Here is a 23039-nt window from a genome sequence, read left to right on the forward strand (position 1 = left end):
TTTTGGCAATTTTAATATTTAAGTAGTTTTTTCAATCTCTGGGATTTTTTTTTTTTCTTCTTTTTTTTGGGCCACGCCACATGGCTTGCAGTATCTTAACTCCCCAATCAGGGACTGATCCCGGGCCACTGCAGTGAAAGTGCTAAGTCTCAGCCACTAGACCACCAAGGAATTTCCATCTTGGAATTTTATTTAAAATAATTACTTAGTTATATAAAATGGCTTTTGGCATTGATGTATACAATATGTTGATTAATGAAAATTATAGTTTTTTAATGTTTATTATTAGGAAAAAACCTTACTTGTTCATAATTTCTTGCTTGGGAATTTTATTCTTGAAACAAAGAGGGCAGAAGAGTTCCATTTATCTACACTTCATTATGTTCTGCCCATCTCCAAAAGGAATTTTGAGTTTCTTCATAATAAAATATTTTAAATACATTAAAATAATGTCAAAAAATTGTACGAGGGGAGAAAAGTACATTTATTCAAAACCTGGATTAATAACAGGTACAGCAATTAAGCATTAAGTTAATTCTGAGTTTTCTTTTAGCCATAGCAGAGAAGGAAATATGGATATGTAATTTTCATCTGATAAAAGGAAATAGATTTGTTTTTAGGAAACAAAAACTTTTTTCCCATTTTTTATTGCATGGATTTTTTTCTAATAAATTTATTTATTTATTTTTGGCTTCACTGGGTCTTCGTTGCTGCCCAGGCTTTCTCTAGTTGCGGTGAGTGGGGGCCACTCTTCGTTGCAGTGCACGGACTTCTCACTGCTGTGGCTTCTCTTGTTGTGGAGCATGGGCTCTAGGTGCACGGACTCAGTAGTTGTGGCGCACGGGCTTAGTTGCTCCGTGGCATGTGGGATCTTCCTGGACCAGGGCTCGAACCCATGTCCCCTGCAATGGCAGGCGGATTCTTAACCACTGCACCACCAGGGAAGTACATGCATGGATTTTTATAGGTGGAAAAAACAACATACTTCAACAAAAATTTAATGTAACATAAAACTTCATACTTTTTTATTTGATGAAAAATCAGGGAAGGTGTGAGAAGGGGACAGGGTCTTTAAGCCAGTAACTCAGTAAATAATAAGCACTGGTACTTGGTGTACACACTACTGATTGGATGCAGTATGGCGCTGTCCAATAGAAATGATGGTGAAAGTGTTCTGTATTTCTGCTGTCCAACGTGGTAGCCTTTGGCACTATGGCCGTTGAGCACTTGTAGCTTGTGTGTCTGAGGAACTGAATTTTCAACTTTATTTTTAAGTAAGTTAAATTTCAATTGTCACAAATGGCTATTGGCTACTGTATTGATCAGCACATCAGGTGATTCTGGATTCTCATAATAATGACAAATAATTTGCTTTCGCTCAGTTTCCTTGTTCATTTGTATAATTTGCATTTTCTGCTAACCCCTTAAATTCATGGGTTATCCAGCATGACATTTTGGCAATGTTGGTAATGTTTCAAACCAACCTCAAAAATGAAAAATTAACATTCACATTGAACTATTTCATTGTTGAAACTTCTGTTAAATATTTTCCAAATGAACATGAAGCCAGTCTGTGAAAAACTAAGGAAAATAGTTCCCAAGAAGCTTTGTTTTTGTTTTTGTTTTTTCTTTCTAAAATTTGTTTATTTTTGGCTGCGCTGGGTCTTCATTGCTGCGTGCAGGCTTTCTCTAGTTACGGCGAGCGGGAGCTACTCTTCGCTGGGGTGCGCGGACTTCTCATTGCAGTGGCTTCTCCTGTTGCGGAGCACGGGCTCTAGGCACGCGGGCTCAGTGGTTGTGGCACGCAGGCTCAGTAGTTGTGGCACGCAGGTTCTAGAGCGCAAGGTCAGTAGTTGTGGCGCACGGGCTTAGTTGCTCCGCGGCATGTGGGATCTTCCCAGACCAGGGCTTGAACCCGTGTCCCCTGCATTGGCAGGCGGATTCTTAACCACTTGCCTGCCACCAGGGAAGCCCCCCCAAGAAGCTTTTAAGTATTTATTTCTATGTGTATTTATTTTATCAGCTCACCTCTGGGGACATACCTGTTCTATCATTTTCTTTCCTGGGAGAAGAAATCATTTTTCACATGAAACAACTCAGGTTTCAATGCAAACTTATTTCTCATAGCTTATGCAGCCCACAGAGGTACTTACAGTAATTGTTTCAAACATCCTAGAAATCAAGGTGGAAGGCAATAAAATGCAATCCAAGCTTCATACTGTTAATGTTTAATTATTACATCTTTGCTGATGATTACATTGGTTTTCATCTTTATTCGTATTTTAAAGCCTAGATCATAAAACTTATTCCAAATAATACTACTTCCAATTTTCTTCTATGCTGTGAAATATTTCAACAATTGTCAACCAATAAACAGTGTCATTCTATTGATACCCCTGCATATTTACCCCTGCCCATTGGCTACTTTGCATTGTCTCCAACATCATATTATTTCATCTTTAAATATTTGAGCATGGGGCTTCCCTGGTGGTGCAGTGGTTGAGAGTCCGCCTGCCGATGCAGGGGACACGGGTTCGTGCCCCGGTCCGGGAAGATCCCACATGCCGCAGAGCTGCTGGGCCCGTGAGCAATGGCCAGTGAGCCTGCGCATCCGGAGTCTGTGCTCCGCAACGGGAGAGGCCACAACAGTTAGAGGCCAGCGTACCACAAAAAAAATAAATAAATAAATAAATTTGAGCATGTTTTCTAAAGTGTAACAGTAATTTTTTTTGAAACAACACTACTGACTTCAAAATTTAGTTCCTTAATATTAGTAAATATTGTCAGTGTTCTAATTTTGCCTCATCTTATAGATTTTTAAAACTGTTTGCCAGGGTTGAAATAAATTCTATATATTGATTTGTTTCTTAAATTTAATTTGTAGGTTCTTCCTCTTCCTCCTCTTTTTCTTGCTCTGTCCAGTTCCAGCTCTGAATCTCACTTTGTTTTACCTTAGATGTATTTGTTTGAAAAAAGTGAGCCTCTGTTCCATAGTTTTCTAGAGTCTGGATTTTGTAGATTTTATCTGGACTTGTTTAACATGTTACATTGTCTCCTATAGTTCCTGTAAATCGGTAGGTATTGCTGAGGCTTCATCAGATGAAGATTTTATTTTTTTATTTTTGGCAAAATTACTCTAGGTGGTGGTATGTACTTTTGTTTGTTTGAATTGTCAAAGAAACTTAAAAAATATTCTGTAACCTACATCACATTTTACACAGATATCTCCGACTTGCTTTCCTATTGTTTCTCTCCATAAATACAATTTTTTCACAAAGGCTGAATTTTGTGTGTCCAGCTGACATTCAGTGAGGCCAGGATGACAGCAACCATTTCATTTGAAGAAAATAAGTAGGTGGTTGTGGTAGTTTGAATAATGTCTTTGTCCAAATATATTTGGGTTCTGGTTTCCAAAACCCGTGAATGTTACCTTATATGAAAAAAGATGTTGCAGATGTGATTACAGTAAGGATTTTGAGGGGAGATTATCCTGCATTATCTGGGTGGACCCTAATACAATTTCACGTGTCCTTGTAAGAGGGAGGCAGGAGGAGATTTGATGCACAGAAGAAAGTATGTCAGTGTGACCATAAAGGCAGAGCTTGGAGTGATGCAACCACGAGCCAAGGAATGCCAACAGCCACCAGAAGCTGGGAGAGGCAAATGGATTCTTTTCTAGCACATCCAGAGGGGATGTGGCCCTGTCTGGGCCTCAACTGTGGCCCAGTGCTACCGATTTTGGATTTTTTGGCCCTGAGTATTGTGAAAGAATAAATTTCTGTTGTATAAGCCTCTAAGTTTGTGATAATTTGTTACAGTTGCTGCAGGAAACTAAGACAGATTTGCTACCTGGAAGTGCAATACTGCTGTAACATATACCTAAAAATGTGTAAGGATCTTTGGAATTGGATGATAGGCAGAGACTGGAAAATTTTTGAAGAGCATGATAATAATAATTTTTTAAAACCCTTAGATTGTCTTAAACAGACTGTTGGTAGAAGTATGACATTACAGGCACAAATGGTGAGGGCCCAGAAGTAAGTGAGCACAGTGCGAACGCCTATATCATCTTAGAGAATATATGTATCATTAGAAACAGATTGTTAGTAAAAATTTGAATTTTAAAGGTGACGCTAGTAAGAGCTCAGAAGGAAAAGAGGAAAGTGTTTTTGAAAACTGGAGGAAATGGGATAGTTATTATATAGTGGGAACAAATATAAGAAGGATTACAAATCATCAGACAATGGAATGTCTTTAAATTGCTGAAAAAAAAGGTCACTTTAGAATTCTATATCCAACGAATGTTTCTTTGAAAAGTGAGGAAAAATAAAGACATATCAAGCTAGTAAGAGGTGAAAATGCTCATTGCCATCAAATCTGTACTATAAGAAATGTTAAATGAAGATCTATAGTCTGAAAGAAAAGAATACCAGCTGGAAACTTGGATCTACACAAACAAATAAAAGGGGCCTGAAATGGCAAATCTGTGGCTAAACATAAAAGACATTTAAAAGAATTTTCTATTAAAAGATAAAGGACTGTTTAGAAATATAGATCAATGGAACAGGATAGAAAGCCCAGAGATAAACCCACACACATATGGTCACCTTATCTTTGATAAAGGAGGCAAGAATATACAATGGAGAAAAGACAGCCCCTTCAATAAGTGGTGCTGGGAAAACCGGACAGCTACATGTAAAAGAATGAAAATAAAAACAAATGGGACCTAATAAAACTTAAAAGCTTTTGCACAGCAAAGGAAACCATAAACAAGACAAAAAGACAACCCTCAGAATGGGAGAAAATATTTGCAAATAAGCAAATGACAAAGGATTAATCTCCAAAACATACAAGCATATCATGCAGCTCAATATCAAAAAAACAAACAACCCAATCCAAAAATGGGCAGAAGACATAAACAGACATTTCTCCAAAGAAGATATACAGATTGCCAACAAACACATGAAAGGATGCTCAACATCATTAATCATTAAAGAAATGCAAATCAATTACAATGAGGTATCACCTCACACCAGTCAGAATGGCCATCATCAAAAATCTAGAAACAATAAATGCTGGAGAGGGTGTGGAGAAAAGGGAACCCTCTTGCACTGTTGGTGGGAATGTAAATTGATACAGCCACTATGGAGAACAGTATGGAGGTTCCTTAAAAAACTAAAAATAGAACTACCATATGACCCAGCAACACATATATACAATGGAATATTACTCAGCCATAGAAAGAAATGAAATTGAGTTATTTGTAGTGAGGTGGATGGACCTCGAGTCTGTCATACAGAGTGAAGTAAGTCAGAAAGAGAAAAACAAATACTGTATGCTAACACATATATGTATGGAATCTACAAAGAAAAAAAAGGTTCTGAAGAACCTAGGGGCAGGACAGGAATAAAGACTCAGATGTAGAGAATGCACTTTAGGACATGGGGAGGGAGAAGGGTAAGCTGGGACGAAGAGAGAGAGTGACATGGACATATGTTCACTACCAAATGTAAAATAGATAGCTAGTGGGAAGCAGCCGCATAGCACAGGGAGATCAGCTCCGTGCTTTGTGACCACCTAGAGGGGTGGGTTAGGGAGGATGGGACGGAGACGCAAGAGGGAGGATATATGGGGATATATGTATACGTATAGCTGATTCACTTTGTTATAAAGCAGAAACTAACACACCATTGTAAAGCAATTATACTCCAATACAGATGTTAAAAATTTTTTTAAATAAAAATAAAAAATACGTGACTGTTTAAAGCAAAACTAGTAATAATATATTGATGTGTTTATATAACATGCAGAAGTAAGTATGACAGAAATATCACCAAGGCTGATATAGGAGAAATGAAAATATACTGTTGTAAGAACATAGAAGTGATATAATATCATTTGAAAGTAGACTCTGATAACTTAAAAAGGAATATTGTAAATTCTAGTGTAACCAAAAATGAAACAAAATGTATAGGTAATAAACCAATAGAAGAAGGTAAAATGCTGTACAAATAGTTCCAAAAGAATCCTGGAAAAGAGGGAAAAAGAACAAAGAAAAGGACAAATAGAAAATGGCATGACCGTACACTTAAACCCAGTCATATTAAATATTACATTATATGTAAATGATTCAAATAGCCCAGTTAAAATTCAGTGAGCATCAGACTGGATAAAAAAGATATACAAGAGATGAACTTTGTATATAAAGACAGGACAGTTTAAAGTGAAGGGATGAAAAAAGATATTCCATTACAAACAGTAATTATAAGAAAGCTGAAGTAGCTATACTGTCAATCAAAGTATACTTCAGAGCAAGAAATATTACAAGGGATAAAGAGAGAAAGCTTATAATGATAAAAGGATCAATACATCAGAAAGAGCTAAAAATCAAAATGAATATATGATTAATAACAGCTTAGAAATATATCAAAGGAAAAATTGACAATAAAAGAAAAATAAATCCACAGAGTTGGAAATTTTAACACATCTCTCAGCAATTAATAGCACACACACAAAAAAAATCAGTAAAGTTGTAGGTTATCTGAATAACGCTCTCAACTTTGACCACATGGATAAGATGTTATGGAAAAACCCAAATGAAATTTTGGCCAACCCAATAGAACACTATGTACAGCTGTTGGATACACATTCTTTCCAAGTGCACAAGGAACAGTCACTAAGTTAAACCATATGTTATGCCATAGATCAGTCAGTAAATTTTGAAGGTTTGAACTTGTACAGAATATCTTCTTTCTGACCACATTAGAATTAAATTAGAAATAAAAAGCCATATAATATCTGAAAAATCCCCAAATATTTAGAAATTAAATATTACATTTGTAAATAACATGAGTCACAGAAAAAAATCACAGCAGGATTAGGAAAATATTGTGAAGTAAATGAAAATACAAGTCAAAATATGGGAAATGCATTTAAAGCAGTGCTTAGAAGGATATTTATAGCTGTAAATATGTAGGAAAGAAGAAAATCTAAAATCAACGGTCTGTGATTTCACCTTAAAAAGACACAGAGGAGCAAATTCAACCAAAGATTATGAAGAAAATAAGAAACAAATGGGGATCAAGTAGAAAACAGACAAATGAATGAAAAAAAAGCTAGGTGTTAGAAAAGATCAATGAAATTTATAAACCTCTTAGCTGAACCAATCAAGAAAAAAGCAAAATTACCAATATCGGGAATGAAAGTAGTTTTATGACTACAGTTACTACAGACATCAAAAGAATAAAGAAATACAAAAACTTTATACCATAAAATTTGACCTCTTAGGTCAGAAGTTGGCAAACTTTTTCTGTGAAGGGCCAGATAGTAAATATCTTAGGCTTTTTGGGCCATGTGATCTGTCCCTATCACTCAGCTCTGCCGCCGGAGCGTGAAAGCAACCATACACAATGTGTAAATGAAGGGGTGTGGGTGTGATCAAACAAAAGTTTACTTAGAAATATTACTGACACATCCATGGATGTGGATGAATCTCAAACATATGATGCTGAGCTCAAGAAGCCAGAAATAAAAGAATACAGGCTGTATGGCTTCATGTACATGAAATCCCAGAAAAGGCAAAAGAAATCTATAGTGACAGAAAGCACATCACTGTTCCGAGCCATGAGGGGTGGGGGTGACTAACTGTGAATACTAATAGGGCAACTTTTTTCACGTTATGGAAAAACTCTATATCTTCTTTTGCGTGGTAGTTTCCTGCGTATATACATCTGTCAAAGCTCATCAAACTGTACACATAAATTGGGGTGTGTTTTGTTGTATGCAAATTAACCTCGATAGATTTTATTTTAAAATGACACAGAAGATTGGAGAACGGACAAAACAGAAGATTGGAAAATGGAGAATGAAAACAACAACAAAAAAGATTTTCAGGTGGAGAACACTTTCTTGATCATCTCGACCTGCACATACATCTGGTGAGTGAGAGAAGGTGGTTGAGTGTGAAAAGGAAGTCAAGACAGTTTGGACAGCTGTTGTAGTGCAGATGCTAGGAAACACAAAATGAATGAATTCCTTGCCAACTGAAATCAGGGAGCAAGAATATTGAACGTGTCAAGTGTTCGCATTTCCTTTACCTTCCTTAGCCATGATTTGTAGCCCAGAGAAAGCAGTGAGTAAGCATGACTAAGGATTAGGGACTAGAGAGCACATATGGCTGGTGAGAAATGCATAGTGTTGTGAAAAGCAATGCAGATATGGCTGAACAGTTTGAACAGAAAAGTTAGTGGGTGGGAAGGGGTAGAAGTGGTAAACCTTGGTTAGAGTGAAGAAGATTTGAGCATGTATGAAAGAGGAAAGGTGACGAGGAAGAATGATTTGGACTAAGAAAAATTACTTTCTATGATCAGTTGACATGTTACACAGCATGAATTTACCAAATTAGTATAGTAATGGCAGGTAGATAAGGCCGAAAATATAAAACACTTCTATCAGGCACAGACTTAGAAAAAGTCCCTCTCCTTTCTGTAGGGCAGCGGTTCCCAGCGTTTTTGGCACCAGGGACCAGTTTCGTGGAAGACAATTTTTTTCCACGGATGTGGGGGGGTGTGGTTTGGGGATGATTGAGGCACATTACGTTTATTGTGCACTTTATTTCTATTTTGTAAAAATTTATTTATTTATTTATTTATTTTTTGCTGCGTTGGGTCTTCGTTGCTGCGGGCGGGCTTTCTCTAGTTGCGGCGAGCGGGGGCTACTCTTCGCTGTGGTGCGCGGGCTTCTCATTGCGGTGGCTTCTCTTGTTGCAGAGCACGGGCCTAGGCGCACGGGCTTCAGCAGTTCTGGCGCGCGGGCTTCAGTAGTTGTGGCTCGTGGGCTCTAGAGCGCAGGCTCAGTAGCTGTGGCACAGGGGCTTAGTTGCTCCGTGGCATGTGGGATCCTCCCGGACCAGGGCTCGAACCCGTGTCCCCTGCATTGGCAGGCGGATTCTTAACCGCTGCGCCACCAGGGAAGTCCTATTTCTATTATTATTACATTGTAATATATAATGAAATAGTTATACAACTCACCATAGTGCTGACAGGAGGCGGAGTTCAGGCAGTAATGCGAGCGATGTGGAGCGGCTGTAAATACCGATGAAGCTTCGCTTGCTCACCCGCCGCTCACTTCCTGCTGTGCGGCCCCGTTCCGAACAGGCCACGGACTGGTACCAGTCTGTGGCCCAGGAGTTGGGCACCCCTGCTGTAGGGGATGCTCCCAATAGACATCAACCTTATCAACTTGTAGCTCTGACAGTAAAGTATGTCACATCCTCCTTAATTTATGGCTCTCAATGACATAACTTTTTCAAGAGTCACTTTGTGCCCAGTCTCCCAATTCATTTGGGCCTTACAGTCTGTAATGCAGGGAATACTCTAGGGCACAACCCTAGAGGGAGAAGACAAGTTCAATGCAGACAAAAAATGGACTAAAATATCTTCAGCCTCTCAGCCCTCACTAGGGCTGATGATGGATGATTCTACCTGAGAAAAAGAGGACAGAGATTTCACCTCATCCATAAAGTGTCTGACTCCTCAAGAAATGGCCGGAGATTAAATTTAAAGTCAATCTCAAATTAATCTTTTAAATACACATAAAGGTTATTACCTGCACTAATTGGATATGTTAGACCAACAACCATCTATGTAGAAACAAGTTTATAATTAATATAAAAGAAAAAGATCACTACTTTTCCTGTTTAGGAGCATGTGAAGGGCAAGTTTTAAACAAAAGTGTTACTGGGACATTTGATATGACATCAACTATCAAGACCATGACTTATTTTTTAATAGCTTTTGAAATCTTTCTTGAAGACTCCCCTCTTGTACTGACATCTCCCTTTTCTCAATTCTTATTTATTGTTTATTTCTCAGATATGCACATAATTATAGGTCTTATTCTCTATCAGCTTGCAAAATAATAGAGGCTAAAATGTCGATATCTTCCAAATGCCTCACCCAGCATGAGGCACATAATAAGTGCTCAATAAGTACAATCACACCTGGATTCCAAGATCCTTCAATGGTGGAGAATAGGAGAGCCATAGGGCAGGATTTCTCATCTTTTCAGAGCTGAGTCACGAGCAGCAATGATGTATCAAGGGGGAGCCTCTCACAAGTGGCTGGTGCAAGCACAGGAAGAAGGAACCCAAGTAGCCACTTGTTCAGACCCAAGGGAGCCCTCTGTTGCTAAGTCAGAGACAAAGCCTTAACAGGTTCATTTTTCCCCAAGTTAACATACAAGGATAAATAGACTTAACCTCTCTCATCAGAAGATTACAAGGGGACACAGAGGTCTGATAATAGCATGAGCTACCCAGGCCACCTGTCTTCTCTCCTCCCCCATCAGTGGACTTCCAGAACCTGGAAGGCCACCGTCGAGTAGCATGACCAGACAGGGGATGCAGGCATCAGGTGAAGAACTGGTGGAAAGTCTCCCCAGGTGGAGTATCCCACTGGGTCTGTCATCTGCCTCCCTCAGAGTTGCACTTCCTCTGTACATTTTGACCTCATAATGTCAATACCTGTGAAATAAATTGCCAGCCTACAGGCAGGTAGAGAGCAGGAAATGGCCCAAAGGCACTTTCATTTCAACTGTGTCCATCCACAGAATAGTCAAAAGATCTCTGTGTAGGGATTAGCCACATGGCCTCAGGGAGTCCTTCACTTGAAAAGGAAAGAATTTGGAGCAGCAGTGAGTGGTGGCCCTCTCTCCACCTCTACTGGCAGTGTGATCTCGGGCAAGTCACCTAAGTTCGCCGGACTTGCTTTCTCCTCTGTAAAATGTGATCATGACACAGGTGCCTAGTCCATCAGATTGCTGTGCAGATTCAGAGAAATACTGCTCTTAAAGAGCTTGGAACAGCGTGAGGCACATAGAGACAGCTCCATAAACATTAGCTATTATTATTGTTATTGAAAAGAGTTAAGCAGGTACAGCAATCAGGACAGCGGGAACTTTGTAGGACTCACAAACTTCCTAACTTCTCGAATTCAGGGCCATTTTAAGACCTTCATGGAACATGGGTCTCTTATGTGGAAGACCTGCCACACATCATTTCAAACAAAATAAAATACAGTCCTATCCTCAAACAAATAGTATTGTTGTTATAACATTTTTGAAAATATGTATAATTTTATTTCTAACATCTTTTCTCATTTTGAAATTTTTTTTTAGGTCTGAAATATTTTTCAAATGATATAATTGCTACTGTGCATTGAGTACTTAATATCCATCAGACACCATCCTAGGTGCACCATATGCATGAACTTATTTAATCCTCACAATAACTTTTATAGTCCCCATTTTACAGGTGAGAAAGCACAGAGAGTTTAGGTAACTTCCCAAGATGGCACAGCTAGTCGGGGCAAAGCTCAAATTACTTGACAGAGATGACAAACCAGTAAGGAGCAGCACAAAGGGCACAGGTTTAATATGGCATAACTGGTAAGTGGCAGATCTCAAGCCACTTCCCAAGATGCCACAGCTAGTAAGGGGTAGAGTTTAAATAAGTTGCCTAAAATGACAAAGCTAGTAAAGGGCGAGCAGATGTAACTGGCCCAGGATGGCACAAGCAATAAGGCGGGCAGGGCTTAAGTACCTTCCCTAGGTCACTCAGCCCGTGCAGGCTGGAGCTGGTAGGTGGTCCAGCACCAGCTCTTACTCTCTCCTCTAGTACCTGCTGGGGTCTGTGCAGGAGCTCCCAACAGATTACGTGGCCTTCTTCGTTCGTGTTATTGCTCATTTCTTCCAAGCGGTTCATTAGACAAGAAGAGCCTTTACTTTTGCCTTTGGGAGCATCAGGGAAGGGGAGCCCTTGAGCGCCTGCCCCTCATGGCACCACCCGTCTACGGGTGAGGAACCCTAAGGCTAGAAACTCTGCTTCCAGGAGGACCTGAAAGGCTGCTCAGACCTGGGGCCAGGAAGAAAGAAGAAGAGGGTCAGGGTTAGGAGGAGGTGAATGAGCTGCTTGGCTTGGGTGTAAAATTTAACGTTCACCAAAATACTCAGCAATCGAGATAAATGATACTTTAATGCAATAGTTTTAAAAATCAAAATTAATGCCAAAAAATCTCTGATGAAGAAAATATCAAACTTTTAAATAAAGACAGGCTCTGACAAGGTCTGTATGAGGTTGAGGCAATGGAGGCCACGTGGTACAAGTGGAAGGTTAGATCCTACTTTATTTTTATTTTTTATTTTTGGCTGCTCCATGCTGGCTGCGGGATCCCAGTTCTCCAACCAGGGATCAAACCCGCGCCCTCAGCAGTGAAAGCACAGAGTCCCGACCACTGGACCTCCAGGGAAATCTCTAGATCCTACTTTAATTGAAAATGTTGATATTGTCTTCATCATTTTTTGCATTAATTTTAAATTTTATAAATAGTGTATTAAAATACTATTTACCTTGATTACTGTGTCTTGGGCACCCCCTTAAGTTTTGTGCCCAAGCAGAGGGCTTCACTCACCTCACCCTAATCTGGATTTTGGGAAGAAAGAGACCAGGAGGCCAATCGGAGCCTGAGGAATAGTCCTGGGGCCTCACAAAAGAACAGAGAGGGGCAGGAAGCCTCACTAAGAACATCCCAGACCAGGCTCCTTTTCATACATTATTTCCGCTGCTCTTGACAGCTACTCCTCAAGGCAGCTATCAACACAATCGTTTATCTAAGGAGAGGAGGAAATGAGTGCCAGTGTAAAAGAGTAGAAAGCAACCGAGCCTGGTTTCTGCCAAGGTCTATCTGCCTCTAGAGCCTGGCTATTCCCACTACTGGCTGGTACGTGCCTAATAGTTAATAAGCAGAATTCTTGACATTTTCTCCATCTTTCAGGTCAGAAGCTCTACCACATGAAGACAGAAATCACAGTGAGAAATTTCACTTGAAGTTGCCTGCAGTTTTAAACCCTAACTTTCCTTTCCTGACACTCTTGAAAAAATTACTATTCTTCCTGAGTTACTCATATGTTATGTCAAGTCAGAAGCTTCCAACAATGAGTGTTGATGGAATGCACCATTTTTATATCGGTGCACCATTTGCTGGGCCACAGCATATTTGGAACAGAAAAAATCAGTCAGTTAAGTGAATTCAGTGACAATTTACACTTGTGTTATAAATCCAGTCAATTACTTATGGTAATTCCATATTGGGTGTAGTGAAAAGATGGTGGGTTTGGAGTCAGAAATTAAGTTGACTGCCAATATATGACTTTGAATCATTTGTTAATTTCTCTAGGGTTTCAGTTTCCTTTTGTATAAAATAATTTTTCTTTTTTTCATGAAAATATGATTGTATGAAATCCTGCCTTCTTTTAAGTCCACATGACCCACTGATGAAGAAAGTACATTGTGATTTCAACTTTCACATCAGGAATCCAGGCTCAGTCAATACTTCTACCAATTCCCAAATGTAAATAAGGCATATGGCCCTTCTTGATCTAAAAAATGACTAAACCTATAGATAAATGACTATGTATAGGTCTGACTCCAGTGATTACTTCGTCATTGCTTTCTGCGGTAGCCACTGTGGGATCTATCACGGCTTGGGCTCCTGTCCATAAATAGAGGACAGCTATGAATAAATGCATTGTTGTCATCTTGTTTGTACAAGTTCTCTTGCGAACGATAACCATTTATTATTTAAGAAATTACCTTTTTGTTTCCAAAAACTAACATTCTAATGAATCAGACTGGACATAGTCTTTCAGGCAGAATTAATCAAATAACTTTTTGTGCCTTAAGAGATGGGGCACAATTCCATTGAATTTCTTTCACCTTTGTATGCCAAAGCCAGGAACTATGCCTGGACGATAGTAAGTTCCTCTGTAGACAAGAGTTGACCCTTGATGGATATCGCTTATGTAGTTGTTTTTGTTTGTTTTGTTTTATCCTTGGAAAAATAAACACTGTAAACATTAGGATCACAAGAGTCTCACCCAGATGAATATCTATACCTTTTGGCAAATGATGCTTGAAATAGAGCATCAGATTGAAGAGGAAAGATTAGGAACTAGAAAAACTGGTGGTTGATCCTAATCAAGTTTTGCCTTATTGGAACAAATTTAGATCAAAGACCAATCCTTACCATTTAGCTCCATTTTCTAATATTTAAGCATTTAATCTTTTGGGAAGGTCTTCTTTGGAGGAATTGGTTCATTCAACAAATATATTGTTTCCCATATACCAGGGACTCAAAAGTGTTGAAGATATTCTCTCTCTCTTTAAGGATATCACAGGCTAATGGGTAATAGAGACATGCAAGGAAAGAGTTAAATGCAGTTAAATGCAATAGTAGGAGCATATCCAAGGCAGAATATGGGCATAAATTGGAAATGTTTGGCTCTGATTTCCCGAGTCTAGGAATATTTAGCAAAGAAGGAGCTTGAAAGTAGTCTAAAGAATGAGTAGGAGTTTTCCAGGTAGAAAAAGAAGAGAAAGACATTCCAGAACCAGGGAAAAGAATCTGCAAAAATATATAGGTACAACATAGCATAACAAACTTAGGGAGTTATAAATAGCTTAGTATGGCTGGAACGAAGGATTTTTGGAGAGGGTGGAGGATTGCACAGGAATTGTCAGGGGCCAGGTTATAGGGAACTCTGTATCTGCTGAGTGTTGACTGGATCCTCTTAATCAGACACTCCTCACAGTCCTGAGAGATACAGGGTACCACTGGGGTCACGTTCCCATTAGTATGAGTGGCTCCTACAGAGTGATTAATCTCCTTTCACCCACAGATTTTGGTTTGGCTCCTCCCTCTAAGAATTTCAAACTTGGCTGTGCATTAAAATCCTCTAGTAGTAGCTTTTAAAAAATACATATTTCTCTTTCTCTTCCATGCCATCCCTCAAATCAACTTACTGAACACAGCCCAATAGCAATTCCTGAACTCGTGTTTGGGGGCTACCATAGTGGGGAGACATTGACAAGAGTGAAACAGAGGTGTAATATCAAGGTAATATTTACTATTTGGGGAAGGTCACATTGTCACTGTAGGGAGGATATTTGGGAAGGAAGATAAAGGGCACAAATGACCAATGGCAGGAATTCTCCAAATCATTGGAGTTTAGGCCAGATACAAAGAGGATCTGAACTAAGGCAGTCAGGTATAAGGGAAAGTAGAAATAAGTAATCTTATAACTTTAGAATCTATGGCACTTGGATTCCGTAGACCTGGATGAGGAAAGAGAGAGACAGTAAGGGGTTAAGAATGACTCCAGATTTCCAGCTTGAGTTTTATGGAAAAGGAAATGGAAGATTCTTAACAGGTTTGGAGAAGAAGGCAATGTACTTAATTTGGGACATTGTTCCAACTTGAGATGCTTGTGGTATATTTAACACCAGATGTCTTACAGGCAGTTGGATATCCCAGGCTGGAGTTCCAGAGAGAGGTCTGGGCTGAGAAAGGGGATTTGGGGGATATCTTTGCTTAGGTAGAAGTGGAAGCAGATCCAGTAGGTGAAATCACTCAGAGTGGAAAGAGTAACAGAAGACTGAGAACAAAAGTCTAAGAACAACAAGTTTCAAGAGGAAAGTAAGAGAAGAGTTAGCAAAGGACACTGAAAAAGATCAGACAGACAGATTGGAGGAAATCCAGGAGAGAATAACATGACCGAAGTTACAGCAGCCAGAAGAATAATTTCAAGAAGAGGATGTGCTCAGCACTTAAACGTGTTTAAGACAAGTCAAATGAAATGACCATTTGGTTGAGACAAGAGAAGGTTCTTGGCAACTTCGGTAACAACGATTTCAGTTAAACAATTAGGAAAAACTGGAGCCAATTTGCTGTGGGTTGAGAAATCCACTGGAGGAAAGGAAGGATAGATAAGGAAAGAGTGCTTAATTTTTTAAGAAGCTTGCTTAAGAAGAGAAGAGGAATAAATTGGTAGCTAGCTAGAAAGGATACAGTGTTGAATGCATGTCTGTGTCTGTTTAAGACTGGTGAGAACTGTAAATATTTGCTGAGAGGAAGATAGAGTTTAAAATTTTCAGTGAAAGGATAGTTGATACAGGAAGAGATGGGAGTCTACAGAATGGGGAGTGGGGCTTGCCCTAGTTTTCCTTATGCTTTAAGCTCCTTCCACTGATTTGGGAAAGTAAGAGAACGTACCATAGAGGAAAGGGAAATATTTTTTTCTTCCTGTCTCCCCACCTGTACCTTCCCACTGTATTCTCTACAACAACTTCATCCCACTTGCACTACCTTAAGACTTTGAAGCCAAATACATTTTTGGGCACAGAGATTTTGTGGTATTTTATGCGGTAGTTTGATGAAAATATCATAAATAAAAATATGGTGATGCTTAGTATAAATTTCTCATTCAAACCACACTAAACTGCATTGACTTGACTTGAAAAACAGGGTAGAATTGCAGTTACTGTTAATTCAATGAACTTAAAGTGCACCTTTATACTTTTTGCTGCATTACAGAAATTGCCAGTCATTGTTCCCAAACATACTTTTTCATGTTATCCTGGAGAATATTAATTGAGGTACTTCCGAAGGGGGTAAAGTCTGTCTCTGTACGATTTCAGGCTGAAAGGGTTAATACTTGGTCCAATTCTCCATCTCATTTTTCAAGTTGAAGAGACAGATCACTATGGAGAAAATGTGCTCTCACTGTGCAGTTTACTCTCTGTTTCTGCAGAGCCTGATGAAGGCACTGTGCATTTAGGGTTTCATAAGAAAAATAAACCCCCTCCCTTAGTGTAAAATTATTCAGAGACACCTCTGTTGGTATCATTTTGGAAGTTGTAATGGCAGTCATACAAAGCATGGAAAACAGAAATAGAGCATAAAAATAGAAACGATGCATCACAGGAAATCAATATTTTAATCTCAAAGGAAGTAACAGAAAAAGAGACAGTATTTGAACCCAACAGACCTAGACTGAGATTGCAACTGTGATGTCTACTAACTGTGTCCCTTATCTCTGTAAACCCCCCTGTAAAATATGGTAGGCCCCTTCATTTGGATAGGAATTTCTGCAGAAACTATTTCGGTTTGCTTTTTTAAAAAAATTTTTGGTTCCGTTCGGTCTTCGTTGCGGTGTGCGGGCTTCTCATTGCGGTGGCTTCTCTTGTTGCAGAGCACGGGCTCTAGGTGCGTGGGCTTCAGTAGTTGTGGCACACGGGCTCAGTAGTTGTGGCACACGGGCTTATTTGCTCCACGGCATGTGGGATTTTCCCAGACCAGGGCTCGAACTCGTGTCCCCTGCATTGGCAGGCAGATTCTTAACCCCTGCGCCACCAGGGAATTCCCACTATTTCGTTTTATAGTTTTATAGCTACAGCTCCTGTGCTCTCATCAGAACTACGGAGTGAAAGAAAAATCTATTTTCCCCAGTTTCTCCCAAACTGCCCAAATTAAGTCATCTGTTATTTGTACCCTAGAAATGAGTACAGAGATAGACTTGGAAAAAAGTAACTTCTAACTGACTATAAAAGTATGAGGAGGCTTAGGAGTGGAAAAGGGGGAAGGAATACCACCTACCTAGTTATACATGAGCACTGTGCTTGGGTGAGTTTTCTTTCCTCTGAGCTTCTGTGGTTGAATACTTGTCTTTCTTTTTCTGCAACCCTGTTGGCTAAAGAGGTGTACAGATCCCACAAGCAAGAGCCTCTATAGACTAGAAGGTGAGCTTATACCGAAAAAATGGAATATTCAGCTTTGAAGAGCAAAATATCAAATAAAGTAAAACAAAAAAGAAGCAGCCAGTGAAGAAAAGCCAAAGCCCAGAGAGGCTAAATAGGGGCTTCCTAATATCCTTGCAACCTCCAACATGTGTTCCATTATTCTTTCTGTAACATCTGTTACACTATATTCATGTTCTCTTTTCATTCCTAATCTTGCTTATTTGCAATTTCCTTCTTAAAAAAATCAATATGGCTAGAGCTATATTTTTCTCTCCAAAGAACCAATGTTAGTCTCTGTTCATTCTTTCTATAATACCTTGGTTTTCCTATTTTGGCCCTTATTCTTTCTTTCTGTTCTCTTTGGGTTTATTCTGTTCTTTTTCTAACTTCTTAAGTGTACATTTAGCTCATTCTTTTAAAATTCTTCTTTTATTGCATAATGCCATGAACTTCCATCCAAATTTTCATAGGTAGTATCTATAATTCATTTCCAAATACTTTATTCCCATAATGATTCTTCTTTGAAGTCTGTTTTTAAGCTTACAGTTATGAGGAACTTTATTTATCTTGGTGTTTCTGATTTCTAACTTAATTGCATAATGGATAGAGAAAGTAATATGTTTGATACAGACTATCTGGTATATTTAGACATGATTTTTAACTTCGTATATGGTCAATGTTGTTAAGCTCCATTTATGCTTCTAAAGAATGAGAATTCTCTAACTGTTGTCATTAGATAAAGCTTGCTAATTGTACTATATGAATTTTCTTAAAAAATTTTTCATCTCCTTGAGCTATTAATTAGTGGGAGAAATATGGATTCTCTCATTTTCTTTGGATTTTTATCAAATTTTGCTTTATATTTTCTTATATTCTTTCTGGAATATAAGAGAAAAAACCCTCAGGAGTATTAAAGGACGTACAACCTGGAGTAATAGATTTCCACTGATTAAATGCATCATTAGTTGGATTTGATTAATTTGAATATTCCCCCCATTTTCACTTTTCCAGGCTTTTTAGCCTGAGGCTCGTTTAATGCCTTGTTACTTTCATGGTTCCATTACAGTCACCGTGGGCAGGGCAGAGATTTGTTAAAAGAGATAGGAGCTGCTTCCAGGAGATTTCAAGCCACCTGCAACCTGATGGCGCCTGCTTGTCTCATGGCTTCCTTTGGAGGCTTGCATTTCCATTAGTAGGGGTTTGTCACTTGCTGGTGACTCCAGCAAGTGGGAAGGAGTGAATGGGTGCTATGTGGAGTGAATGGGTGCTATGTCTGCACACCTTCTTACACAATCTGTCATAATCGAAGAAGGAGAAAAAGAGGCCCTGCCAGTCCATCATATGAGTCGAATTTAATAAATTCTCCTAGTCATGATTTAATGGCCTTCTTTTCCCATTTTATCTTCCTTGTTTCGTTTTTTTCTCTTGATCCCCTTTATAACCACAAGGAAGACATTGGGTCACTGGTATCTGTTTTTTTTCTTTTTTAACAGTAAATTTTTTGGAGATAATTTTAGCTTTAAAGAATTGCAAAAACAATATGGAGTTCTTACACACCCTTCATCCTTATGGGAACATCTTCCATAACCATATACACTTTTGTCCTATATGAACATCTTCCATGAACACAGTACATTTATCAAAAGAGAGAAATTAAGCTTGTTACAGTACTATTAACTGAAATTAATAAAATAAATAAGATAAACACAGATTTCACCAGGTTTTCAATTAATGTCTTTTTTCTGTTCTAGGATCCGATGCAGGATCTCACATTACATTTTTTTTAAACATATTTATTTATTTAATTTATTTATTTTTGGCTACATTGGGTCTTCGTTGCTGCGCTCGGGCTTTCTCTAGTTACGGCGAGCGGGGGCTACTCTTCTTTGTGGTGCGCAGGCTTCTTATTGCGGTGGCTTCTCTTGTTGCGGAGCACAGACTCTAGGCGCACGGGCTTCAGTAGTTGTGGCACATGGGCTAAGTTGCTCCGCGGCATGTGGGATCTTCCCGGACCAGGGCTCGAACCCTTATCCCCTGCATTGGCAGGCAGATTCTCAACCACTGCACCACCAGGGAAGCCCCTCACATTACATTTAGTGGTTGCATCTCCTCCATCTCCTCCGATCTGTGACAGTGCCTCTTTCTTCCCTTGTCTTTCATGAGCTTGATACTTTCTATGCTCGGTTATTTTGTGGAATATCCCTCACTTTGGGTTTGGTCCATGTTTTCTCATGATTACGCTGAAGTCCTGCATCATTGGGAAGGACACGACAGAAGCAATGTGCCTTCCTCAATGCACCCTATCAGTGGGTACCTGACATCAGTATAGAGGTATCACCATGTTAACCGTGATCACTTGGCTAAGGTAATCACTGCCAGGAAGCTCCTCTGTAAATTTATTATTTTCCTTTTGTAAATTACTACATATTGCGGGGGAGACACTTTGAGACTATGCAAATACCCTATTAGGACTTGAACTGTTTGCGCCAGGCTACCCAAGGTCTAATCCTCTGTGGGCATGAGATAGAAGCCCATAGGCTATTGAAACTTCCTCCTTCCTTCAAACAGGAGTCTTTCACCAGGTCAGCTTACAAGCTTACCTTGCAGATTTGCAGTTTCCTTTTCATTTTGGCCCCAAAGGAATTGCTTCTTACTGTCTAACAAGCTCAGTTTATACACTTGAAAGAATACTTGTATTTTATCCAACATTTCTCTGTGTTTTGTAATGAAAGACTTGTTTTTCAGATGATGTCAACATGTTGCTGAAATTGATCATTGCTCCACCCACACACATGCATTGACACCGATATTCTCAAGGCCATCATTACGATGGCTGTATTTTCTCAGTCCAAAATCAAGATTCCTCTTCTGAAAAAAGGACTTTTCTTGATCTGTGAAATTTTTTATGTGAAAAGACTTACAATTGTGTAAACATTAAATTATCTTATACATTTAGTCAATCTTTCAGTCTTTTTTTGAAAAAATAAGATTACCTAAAATGTAGAAAATCGCAGAAAATACTGGACATATGTTCTCTGCACCTATAGCTCACTAACCATGTTGCTCAACTTCTCTGTTTCTGTTCTGGGCACGTGATCTCCTACAACACAGCTGCATCTATGGAACACTGAGCTCCGTTATTTTTCTGTGTTTGATGAAGATGATGATACGAGCAAATGACTATTGTTTCTAAATAGCAGATAAATATACAGTATACTTAACAATTCTTAAAAATTGTTTCGATCATCTCTCATTGCTATTTTACTATGTCGTCCATGTCTGACTTCTATATTGATACCACTGATACCCTTCCAGCCTGCTTCCTTCTATGTAGCTTTTTTTTTTTGACTGGTACCATCTGTCATTATAACTCATCTTCCGTGCTGAGTGGATTTTCACGTGGTGATTACTGGTTTCCTAGCCACTTGGACCTCACAGTTCTCCATGAAAGAGGAGGACCTCAGTCTGGCTGTATTCAGATACCTAACTCATCTGAATTTCCTGCTGAGATGAAAACCTGAAATGGAAAGTCCATCAAGTGTTTTCTGTTTAGGCTGGGGTGGAGGTTGGCTGTGTGTGTGTGTGTGTGTGTGTGTGTGTGTGTGTGTGTACATGCAAGTGTGCTCATTTGGAGAGTGAAGCTTAGTCTCATTGCTCAGTAAAGCAAGGAACAGATGGCACTGTCAGTTCCAGGCACAGCACAATCACACACCATATGAGCATTCCAAAACAGTGCTGCATATGCAAACCCAAGCTGCCAGCAATCCCTCTGATACTGAAATCCTCAGAGCTCCAAGAGAGCATATTGCACTGCATTCCTGTGAACAGTAAAAATTGCTTGACTTTCTGCCTTCCCTCTATATTCTCTCCCACACCCTGCTCCCTGGGGCTAGGTGGAGATGAGCTTCAAACTAAAATTTTATGAAATCGAGACTTTAGTCATTTGTTCCCTAAGGCAAAGAGACACTGACACATGGTGATGCTAGAAATAAATGAGTGGGACTCATCATAATAAATGTGAAAATTATTTATTCACTGAACAAATATATGAAAATCTCCCTTTATGAGCAAAAGCCTATGTGGAATAGACAATAATATATTTTTTTAAAAAGTACAATCCCTGCCCTCAAGCCTGTAATAAATCAGAGGTGATAAGATACACAATGTAATCAAAATATGAACTGGAGTATAAACAGCATAAAGTGAAAAAGAGTTTAAATGAAAGACATCATTGCTGATTGAGAGGATAAACCTTATGGAAACAGTGGCATTTGAATTGGACTTTAAGAAAGTCGGTGTTCAGTTATAAGACAAGGGGGTTGTAGTTTACTAATGAATTAATAAAAATTATATACGTAGCAGTAGAATAATTTCTATTTTTATCCCTAGTCATTTAGCCCACGGAAAATTAAAATGAGAAAAAAGTATTACATTAACTAGTTTGGGGATATGAGTGTATTTGAGTGAGTTTCTTCTCAATGAAGAAATTCCTTTGCAACATTTTCTCCTCTGCTTGAAAACTTTCAATCCAACTGGAACTCATACATTGCTGCTTGAGTGTAAACTGGTACTACCATTTGGGAAAAGTAAAACTAAATACAGGCATATCTTATGATCCAATAAGTCCGCTCCTATATTTAGTCACCAAAAGGCACCGTCTAGAATATTAACAGCAGCATTATGTAGCCCCAAACGGGAAGCTAACCAAATGTCCATTGACTTTAAAAATTGATGACTGTATTATGGAATATTCACTTAACGGAATACCATACAGAGATAAATGAATGAAATATACATATCTATGCACATATGGATGAATCTCTTAGACATAAAGTTGAGCATAGAAGACAGATACAAGAGAGTAGATAATGTATGATTATGATATATAAAATACATAAACTGGCTAAAGTAATCTGAGCTGTTAGAAGTCAGAGTAATTGTTACCTTGAGGGGTAGTTAGTGGATGGGACCACAAGGAGGGGTTTCTGAGGTGTCGGTAAATTTACAATTTCTTTTTCTGGGTTCTGGTTAAGTGAGTATGTTCAGTTTATTAAAAATTACCAAATTTTATTTTTATAATATGTACACTTTTCTGTAATATATTTTGATTAAAAGTCTTAAAATATTTTCTCAAATTAAGATAGCCTAGATTTCTCAAATATGAAGCTTAGAATAATCAACTTAATTGACCTTGCTTTTGATCTTTGGAACCTAGTTCTTTGTCTTATTATTATTATAAAAATCCGATTTGATCTCTAAATCTCTAATGACTCTTTTGTACAGATAATATGTATTTTTCTTCAACATGAAAGTTTGGGCTAAGTCAGAACTGATGTTCTTTAGGTTCTTCTTCTCCTTAATATTGTTCTACACAGTTCTGTCCTTCTATCGCTTCTCTTTGCATTCT

Source organism: Physeter macrocephalus, chromosome 13 (assembly GCF_002837175.3).
Source record: "Physeter macrocephalus isolate SW-GA chromosome 13, ASM283717v5, whole genome shotgun sequence".
In the NCBI taxonomy this organism is placed as follows: Eukaryota; Metazoa; Chordata; class Mammalia; order Artiodactyla; family Physeteridae; genus Physeter; species Physeter macrocephalus.